The sequence below is a fragment of the Ovis canadensis genome, chromosome 20 (genome assembly GCF_042477335.2).
Source record: "Ovis canadensis isolate MfBH-ARS-UI-01 breed Bighorn chromosome 20, ARS-UI_OviCan_v2, whole genome shotgun sequence".
Classification (NCBI taxonomy): Eukaryota; Metazoa; Chordata; class Mammalia; order Artiodactyla; family Bovidae; genus Ovis; species Ovis canadensis.
In genome coordinates, this window is record NC_091264.1 from 57108075 (window position 1) to 57118001 (window position 9927).

Below are 9927 nucleotides of genomic sequence, written 5' to 3' on the forward strand. Positions count from 1 at the left end.
TTGTTGCATACTAATGCTCTTGAAAAGTCAGGCTCCATGAATGAGAACTAACAGCTCACCTTTAACCAGAAGATATGATTAACCAGGATAACCCACCTGCATGCCATGACAGATAGCAAATGTTCTGGAACAGTCTCCGAACGGGAAACTGAGCAGCAAAGTATATGAAGCCGTCTCCTGAGCAGAGGCAGCAGCCCTCTGCTCATTTCCTCCACTGGCCAAGCCCAGGCCCCGGAGGTTATGATTTAGTGTGGCCACAGGGTTTATTCAGCTGTTTTTCAGGGACAGAAGAGCTACTGCTCAAAGGCTTGATGGCCAGGGGCATCCAAAAAGGCGGCCAATGTTCACGACGTGTGTGTTCTCCAAGCACAAAAGGTCTGTTCTTTCGCAGGACTGTCTGATGGTCTGGATGTGAACCCTAAGGGAGAGGTGATTACTCTCCCCATCAAGCTGCAAGATGCTCCAAGGGGAACTCTCCCAGAAGGCCACAGTTCACTCGGTTTATTTAGGGAGCTTCTAACACCAGTGATAAAAGAATCCTGCTAATGCAGGAGATGCAAGAGACATAGGTTCGATCCCTGGGTCAGGAAGATCCCCTGGAGAAGGCATTCCAGTATTCTTGCCTGGAGAATCCCATGGACAGAGGAGCCTGGCGGGCTATGGTTCATGGGGTCACAAGAGTTGGATATGACTGAGCAACTAAACAACAGTGATGGCACCTCGAGGCAACGTGCCCACAGCAGGCACTGCATAGGTCACACCTGCCTTTCATGACCCTGCCTCCTGCCTGGCTGCTCTCATCACTGATGTTAACTTTGGGGAGTCACCTTAGGGCTGGCCGGTCACCCTGCTCCCAGGGCCACCTGGCACACCCCCTTTCCTGTGTCCCAGAGGAAAGTGAGCCCCTGCCCCCACACACAGGAGGCCTGCTGCCAGGCCCTCCGCCACCCCTGGCTTTTTCTCCACTCCTGTCTTGTCACTGACTTGTCCCTGGACCTGTTCTCTCTACCTGGGGGCCTCCTGTCCCCTCTCCACCTCCAGGGTCCACTTTGCCAAGTGCACACCCCGCGGGCTCTGCCCATAACAGCTGTGCTCCAGGGAAAGCACCATGGACCAGACACCAAGAGCCTGTATGCTGGTCTCTGTGTGGTCCCGAAGCCACGGGGCTTGTTTCCTCAGCTGCAATCCAGGAATAATAACTACCCCCTCCCCTGCTGGGTATAAAAGGCCTTAGTGAACTGAGAAACGCCCCACGATGTAACAGAAGAGACGGACATACCACCTAAAAAGCAAGGCACTCCTGATGCACCATAGCAGGCACAAACCCTGACACTATGCTAAGGAAGCACGGGAGTCACACAAGTAGCAGCTCCCTGGGGCACCAACTCGGGCAATGAGTAAGGACGCACAAGCCTGGAGGAGGAGACGAGTGTTCCAGAGGAATATCCCAGTGCTCTAGAAGTCTCTCCTGGAAGCCTCTGGGAGGTTTCAGAGATGCAAGCAACACAGGATGGAAAAGCAATGCACGTTGCCTAAGTCAAAAACAGAATAAAACCCTCCACTCTTCACTATTCTTCAATCACTGAGATTTAAATGTTCACTAAGACAAATTAGTATTTTGTTAAATGCAAAAAAAAAAAAAAATCCTAAGGCATTTCACTTCCAGGGATAAACCCCAAAGAACTGAAAACAGGAATGCTAACAGATATTTACACTCCTGTTCATAGCAGCATTGCTCACAACAACAGACACATGGAAAGAAACCCAGTGTCCACTGACAGGTGAGTGAAAAACCAAAATGCTGTCTATCCATACAAAGGGATATTATTCAGCTTAAAAAAAAGAGGACATTTTGACATAGACTACATCAGGGATGAACTCTGAGGACACTGTGTGTGCGTGTTAGTCACTCAGCCGTGTCTGACTCTTTTAGACCCTATGGACTGTAGCCCACTAGGTTCCTCTATCCGTGGGATTCTCCAGGCAAGAATACTGCAGTGGGTTGCCAAGCCCTCCGCCAGGGTATTCCCCCTCCCTGCATTGCAGGTGGATTCTTTACCCACTGAGCCACCTGGGAAGCTCTTAAGAACATTATACTACATGAAATAAGCCACAACGTACAGTGCATACAAACAAGTTCCGTTCTGAGAGCTCATCACTTTGTTTGTGAGTTAAACAAAGTTAGCCTAGCACAGTTGGCTATATACCGCTGTGTTTCCTCTTGCTTCTGGATATCCTGGGCTTGAAATAAAGATGCTGTACTATGGTACTCTTTACAGCACTGTGTAGTAAACTGCCCCAAGGCCCAACCACCTGTAGAGCATGCCCGAATTTGACAGTGTATGCCAGACATGTGAATTATTAATAACTTACCTGGTTGGACTTGCAAACTCACGTTCACATCTGTGAAACTTCTCAACTTGAACGTTCGTATGTAGGAAACCCCTTACTGTACAAATACTGTATGTTTCCACTGATAGGAGGTATCTAGAATATAGGCATACCTTGTTTTATTGCTCTTTATTGCAATTCTCTCTCTTTTTTATTTATTTTTATTTTTTGCAAACTAAAGGTTTGTGGCCACCCTGCATCCAGCAAGTCTACTGGTGCCATTTTTCCAGCAGCCTTTGCTTACTTCGTGTCTCTGGGTCACATTCTGGTAATTCTCCTACTATTTCAAACTTTTTTTTATTATTATTATATTTGTTCTGATGATCTGTCATCAGTGATCTGTGATGTTAATATAACTCACTGAAGGCTCAGATGGTGATTAACATTTTTTTTTTAGCAATGAAGTATTTTTCTTTGTTATCCCAAACTTTAAACTTTGAATTTTGTATTGGTGTATAGCCAATTAATGATGTTGTGATAGTTTCAGGTGAGCAGTGAAGGGACTAGCAATAAAGTATTTTTAAAGTAAATTGTATACATTGGTTTTTTTAGATATAAAGTTACTGCACACTTAATAGACTACAGTACAACATAAACATAGCTTTTATATGCATTGGGAAAGCAAAACATTCATGTGACTTGCTTTATCACAGAGGTCTGTAACCAAACCCACAATATCTCAGCAGTCTGCCTGCAGTCAAATTCATAGAGACAGAAGGTAGAATGGTACTTTCCAGGGGCTGCAGGGGAGGAAGCTATTGTTTAATGGGTAGAGTTTCTGCTTTGCAGGTTAAAGGGGTTCTGGAGATTGATTATACAACAATGCTGCTGCTGCTAAGTCACTTCAGCCGTATCCAACTCTGTGCAACCCCATAGACGGCAGCCCACCAGGCTCCCCCATCCCTGGGATTCTCTAGGCAAGAACACTGGAGTGGGTGGCCTATCCCGTCTCCAGGGGATCTTCATGACCCAGGAATCGAACTGGGGTCTCCTGCACTGCAGGCAGATTCTTTTATCAGCTGAGCTACCAGGAAATCCAATACTTTAACATTCAGTTCAGTTCAGTCGCTCAGTCGTGTCTGACTCTGCAATCCCATGCCCCGCAGCACGCCAGGCCTCCCTGTCCATCACCAACTCCCAGAGTTCACCCAAAGCCATGTCCATTGAGTCAGTAATGCCATCCAACCATCTCATCCTCTGTCGTCCCCTTCTCCTCCTGCCCTCAATCTTTCCCAGCATCAGGGTCTTTCCAAATGAGTCAGCTCTTCGCATCAGGTGGCCAAAGTATTGAAGTTTCAGCTTCAACATCAGTCCTACCAATGAACACCCAGGACTGATCTCCTTTAGGCTGGACTGGTTGGATCTCCTTGCAGTCCAAGGGACTCTCAAGAGTCTTCTCCAACACCACAGTTCAAAAGCATCAACTCTTCGGAGCTCAGCTTTCTTCACAGTCCAACTCTCACATCCATACATGACCACTGGAAAAACCATAACCTTGACTAGACAGACCTTTGTTGACAAGATAATGTCTCTGCTTTTTAATATGCTGTCTAGGTTGGTCGTAACTTTCCTTCCAAGGAGTAAGCGTCTTTTAATTTCATGGCTGCAGTCACCGTCTGCAGCGGTTTTGGAGACTTAATACTACTGAATCTTAAACATGATAAAGGTGGCAAATTTTATATCTATATGATTTTATATTATGTTCTTTTGGCCACAGCCTTTTTTTTTCTCTGTGTTGGCTCTTAACTGCGGCCCTTCCGCTTAGCTGCAGACTCTTCGTTCTCCCATACAGATGTCCTGTTGCTACGTATGGACTCTAGTTGTGGCGCTAGGTCTCAGCAGCTGCAGCTCAGGGGCTCTCTCATGGTGGCACTTGGACTCTGGAGCACATGGGCTCAGTAGCTATGGTGCTCAGGTTTAGTTGCTCCGTGGCATCCAGGATCCCAGCTCGCTGACCAGGGATCGAACCCACATCCCCTGCATTGCAACGCAGATCCTTATCGACTGGATAGCCAGGGAAGTCCCTACCACATCTTTAATAGGAGACATGAGCCGTGCGCATCAGGTATTCCCAGGGGTCACTTGGTTTTGGAAGAGTTTCTGAGACTCACATATACTAAACAGTCAACCGATATTTATGGAGTTGAAAGACTATCTTGGGCACTTCCATGATACCTCAGTTGGTAAAGAATCCGCCTGCAATGCAGGAGATCCCGGTTCAATTCCTGGGTTGGGAAGATCTTCTGGAGAAGGGATAGGCTACCCACTCCAATACTCTTAGGCTTTCCTTGTGGCTCATCTGTGCCTGCAATGTGGGAGACCTGGGTTCGGAAGATCCCATGGAGAAGGAAAAGGCTACCCACTCCAGTATTCTCGCCTAGAGAATTCCATGGACTGTATAGTCATGGGGTTGCAAAGAGTCAGACATGACTGAGACTTTCACACTTCACACACAAGACTATCTTGAACTCCCCTTTCTCACCAAGGGGCCTCAATAAAGGAAAAGGTTTCTAACCAGACAGGAAAGCTTTGATTGGATGAGGAGGCTGTCAATCACATCATCTTTCACACACATGGAAGAATGTCTGATGAAGGTTGCTCGGTCTCTGCAGCTTTCTAACTCCACTCCTGTCGCCCCAGACGGAGGATTCTCAGCCTCCAGTGCATCAGGCCTTCCAGGTGTTTCTTCCTCAGGGCAGCTGCCTGGTTTTCCTTCTCTTCCCACTCTCTGGTTTCTGCCTGGGTCACTAGACTTTCTTTTATGGCATCTACTGTGTCTATGCTAATGAATCTCCAGCCCAGATTCCTCTTCTGAAACAGATTTTTACAACCAAGTGCCTATGGAGAATTTCCATTTTAAGGACTCTCAGTATCTCTTTCTATCCCAAACCAATCTACTCCAACCCCCCTGGCATTTCAGTGAACATCACCACCATCCTCCTAGTTAAAAGCCAGGACCTAGAGGTCAATCACAGCTTCCCACCCTCATCCCTACATCTAAGTCCTGTTGCTTTTATCTCACAAGTAACTTTGGACTCCACTGACTCCCTCCTGACTCTTCCCCACTCTCATTCTGGCCTGGGCAGATGTTAACAGCTTCACATTGCACTGTTCCAGCCACAATCCCTTGTGCCAGGGCCAGAGCCCAGCAGATGGCACCCTGCCACGTGTCCTTGAAGAATCCCTATTTACAAAGGGTCTTGGCAGGGTTGATGGAAACCCACAAGGGATGGTGATGTCCCCTGGGGCTAGCAACAAGGGGAGCCTTAGGCGCCTGGACCTGAAGGGAGCTGTTGCTACGTATAACCCAGAGAGAGAACACAAAGAGGGGAAAGGGCAGCCAGGCAGGATCAGGGCTGCAGGAGGCGAGCAGAGGCTGCAGGAGGGAGCAGAGCCTCTGCCCATCTGAGGCCACAGCAGAGAGGGAGCTGGGGAACAGGTGCCCCAGTTTCCAACTCTGTCTCCCCTCCTATCCCCTGCTCCTGCCCTCTGTGGTCTGGACTCATCTGCAAATCAGGAAGCAGAGAAACCCTCTGTTGCAGTCCCAAAACTGTCAGCCTGCTGGAACACAGAGCAGGATGGAGAGAGGCAACAGGCAGGTTTGGAGCGACAAATGGAAAATATCCCACACACCCTCTCCGTTTCAGCCCCACGCTGCAGCGAAAGCACCTTTCCTATAGTACAGATCTGATCATGCCATCCCTTCACTTAAAGGTCTTCAATGGCTCTTTACTGCCCCAGATGATGCTTGAACCTCTTAACACCAGCCCTGCATTATAGCTGCCTAAGTCTCTGGGCGGGCACCCATCAACACCTCCACCGCCCATGGTTCCCCTTAACGTGGCTGCTCTTCCTCTCTCTCTCCACTGCAGCCACTCTGAAATGTGGGCAATGCCCTCTTGGGTCTTTGCACCCCCTTTCCCTGCCAACTTATTCCACCAATCAGTTCTCACTTTGGTTGTGGCCTCCTCCAGGCAGCCTTCCATCACCACCCAAGACGAGGTGGGGTGCCCCTCCCCTGACTCGCCTCTCTTTCCTATGGTAGCCCATTGTGCTTGCTCATCAGACACGATTGTCTTTGATCTACTTCACATCCATTTTTCCCATAGACCTCAGCTGGTAAAAAATCCACGTGAAATGCAGGAGACCCTGGTTTAATTCCTGGCTTAGGAAGATCCACTGGACAAGGGGTAGGCTACCCACTCCAATACTCTTGGTCTTCCCTGGTGGCTCAGATGGTAAAGAATCTGCCTGCAATGCAGGACACCTGGGTTTGATCCCTGAGCTGGGAAGATCCCCTGGAGAAGGGAATGGCTACCCACTCCAGTATTCTGGCCTGGAGAATCCAATGGACAGAGAAGCCTGGCGGGCTATGGTCCATGGGGTCACAAAGAGTTGGACACGATTGACCAACTTTCACTTTCACTTTCTCCTATAGACCAGAAACATATTGGAAGCCAAGACTGACAGCCCTAACATTTGCTCAGTGCCTGGCACACAGGCACTCAACATATACTTGCTAAATCATTGAATGAATGTTTACAAAAATCCTGTGACGTATTGGGATTTGAGGCTACAGATGTTTAGGGACTTGTCCAAAGTCACAAGGCTGCTCAAGATGAGGCCCGGATGAAAGAACCTGTGAGTTCTGATTCTTGAATCAGTGGGTGGTACTCGCTCCTCCTCCCCAGGCTGCCTGCCAAGGATGCCCCAGAGATGCCAGAAGAAGGTGCTGTTGCTTTGTCTGATGTGCCCAGAAGTCTAGGCTCCCCTGCACACAGACACTGGTCTCTCCTCCTTATAGAGCATATAAGATGTGTTCGTGGTCTTCAAGTTTTTTTCGTTTGCTGGTTTCTCCGGCAACAAGGCAATTGATGTGGGGAAACAGGGTCAGAGGATTACAGAAGGAAAGTCTGAGGGCCAGATGCTTTTGCTGGAAAGAGGACAGAGGCAGAGACACAGACAGAGAGAGACTAAGTCACTGCAACTGGAATCCACCCCAGCTGATGCACCATCGCGCCTCCCCAGCACCGGAAGGCTTCTCACACCAACCCGTCCTATGGGAAAGCCCAGTCCCCACTGCAGCAGGTATACCTGCTCCAGATTTAATTTCTCAAAGCACACGAGGGCTGAAGTCCAGGGTTACAAGACAGCAGGGGGAACCCTGAGAAGCAAAGGCCTACTGTCTACTTTGGGGAGCAGTTATTGGATTCCTGCTCCCTTCCCCGACTCCCTACCGTCTCTTCTTTCTTCACACTGAAGGGAAAGTGCTTAATAGAGTGACTGCAGGCTTTCATCCAAAGGAACAAACAGCTAGCAAGCCTGGCTCTCAAAACACTAGTAGGAAGGATGTCAACATGGGAGCCTCGGAGAAATTCTTCTTGGAGAGTACTTTAGTCAATAATACCGGGGAGATGGCGAGGGCGCAGAGCGAACTGAAGTGAAGGTGCTTCTCTGTGAATGCTGAGAACCACGGCATGCCCAGCACTCTCCACTCGCCAAATGGGGGGGGGGGGGCCAAGTCCTTTCGAAATGCACCAAAGCCTCCCTGCACTCCGGTTAAAAGGAAAAGGGGTCATTATCTCCGTTCTATAAACGGGGGTGCAGAGAAAGGCACCACTGTTTTGCCCTGGTCCATAGTAGGGAAGCCTGAGCTCTCCCCAGCTCCCACATGGGGAAGTCTTTCCTGGCCCAGACAGGGGACTCCTGGTCACTGGGCTTGGTCCCACATACCCCACTTTCCCCAAGAAAACTCATGGGTGTCAGAGATCTCCAAAATGAGAGAGCAGAAAGACACAGGTCCTGCTGGGTCAGAGGCACGGTGGAAAACATATTTAAAAGTAAATGAAGGAACAACAGCAGCAAAGGCCTGGGGCTGGGGCAGCTGAGTGGGGGCAGCTGCGGATACGTGTGGCCCTCGGAGAAGGAGCTGCAAACTCGGGTTGCCTTCCTGCCTGGGGGATCTTCAAGGCGTTCGCAGATGGGAGCCCCTTTTGAAAAATAAAATTCTAAAGTAAATTGCGCTTGGGGCTTGAAAACACAGAGTGTCCTTAATGGAACAAGCTCCCTAATAGCCTAATGCTGCAGTAAATACCTTGCAGAGGGAGTCGGGTCTTATTCAGTGATGTCTCAAGGCCAGGTGGGTTCTGGCAGAGGAAGGGAGGGAGGGAAGGATAGAAGCAAAGTAGGATGGAGGGAAAAGAGAAGGGGAGAGAGAAGCAGAAGGAGGGAGAGAGAGGAGAAGAGGGGAGGAGGGATGGAGAAAGGAGCACCAGAGAGCAGAAGGGAGGGAGGGGGTGAAGGGTGGCGACAGGACGGCAGGAACACAGAGAAGCGGAAGTATCCTTCCCCTCGCTTCTCCCTGCTTCAACACTGAGGATATGGTTTGACGGGGCCACGCTGCATCGCTGGACAGGACCAGCTCCCGTCCATTGCCCTCCCTCCCACACTCACAGCTTCTGATGACACCCGGCCCCCTGCAGGCTTGGGGCCAGTCACGGCTTCCCACTCAGCCCCAGAGGTGCCATCTCTTGCCCCCTGCCCGCACCTCAGTAAATAGCAGCCCTCCTGAAATCCTCTTCTGGTTAAGCTTTTTGAGTGGGTCGTGAGTTTCCTGCCCAGGTCCTGAATGGTGCGGCAGCTACTTAGCTTGTCTGACTTAACTTGTGACTCCTTTGCCTCTAAAACAAGGATGCTGATACTAAGCGAGAAAGTTTGTTTCTAGGCAACAGCAGAATATGACGCCTATGGGGCACCCGCTATGTGCCTGGAGTTAGATTACAAATTCTACAGGCGTGAATTCCTTTTCTCTGACTTTTACAACAAGCACCTTGCTACCATGCTTTCTGAGAAGGATGAGGGCAGTGATGGACTTGCCCCCTATGGCCAGGGTCCAGCAGCTCTGAGCTACCCAACCTAGCAGCCTGGCTGGCCTGTGTAGGCATGTCTTTGTCAGCTCACAGCTGGGGAAGAAGCATGGGTATGATACAGGCTTGGGCAACCATCTCCAGCCAAAGATAAACCCTGTGCTTTAACTTAAGAAAGAAGGCCACGAATGTCTGCTGGACCCAAGATACCTTCTTCGAGACCAAATTATGGAAGCAGTGACAGATTTTGTTTTCTTGGGATCCAAATTCACTGCAAATGGTGACACAGCCATAAAATTAAAGAACCCGTGTTCCTGGGAAGGAAAGCTATGACAAACTAGACAGTATATTAAAAAGCAGACACATCACTTTGCTGACAAAGGTGCACATAGTCCAAGCTATAGTTTTTCCAGTGGTCATGTATGGATGTGAGAGTAGGACCATAAAGAAGGCTGAGCGCCAAAGAATTGATGTTTTCCAACTGTGGTGTTGGAGAAGACTCTTGAGAGTCCCCTGAACAACAAGGAGATAAAACCAGTCAATCCTAAAGGAAATCAACCCTGAATATTCATTGGAAGAGTTGATGCTGAAGCTCCAATACTTTGGCCACCTGATGTGAAGAGCCAACTCATTGGAAAAGACCCTGATGCTGGGAAAGATTGAAGGCAGG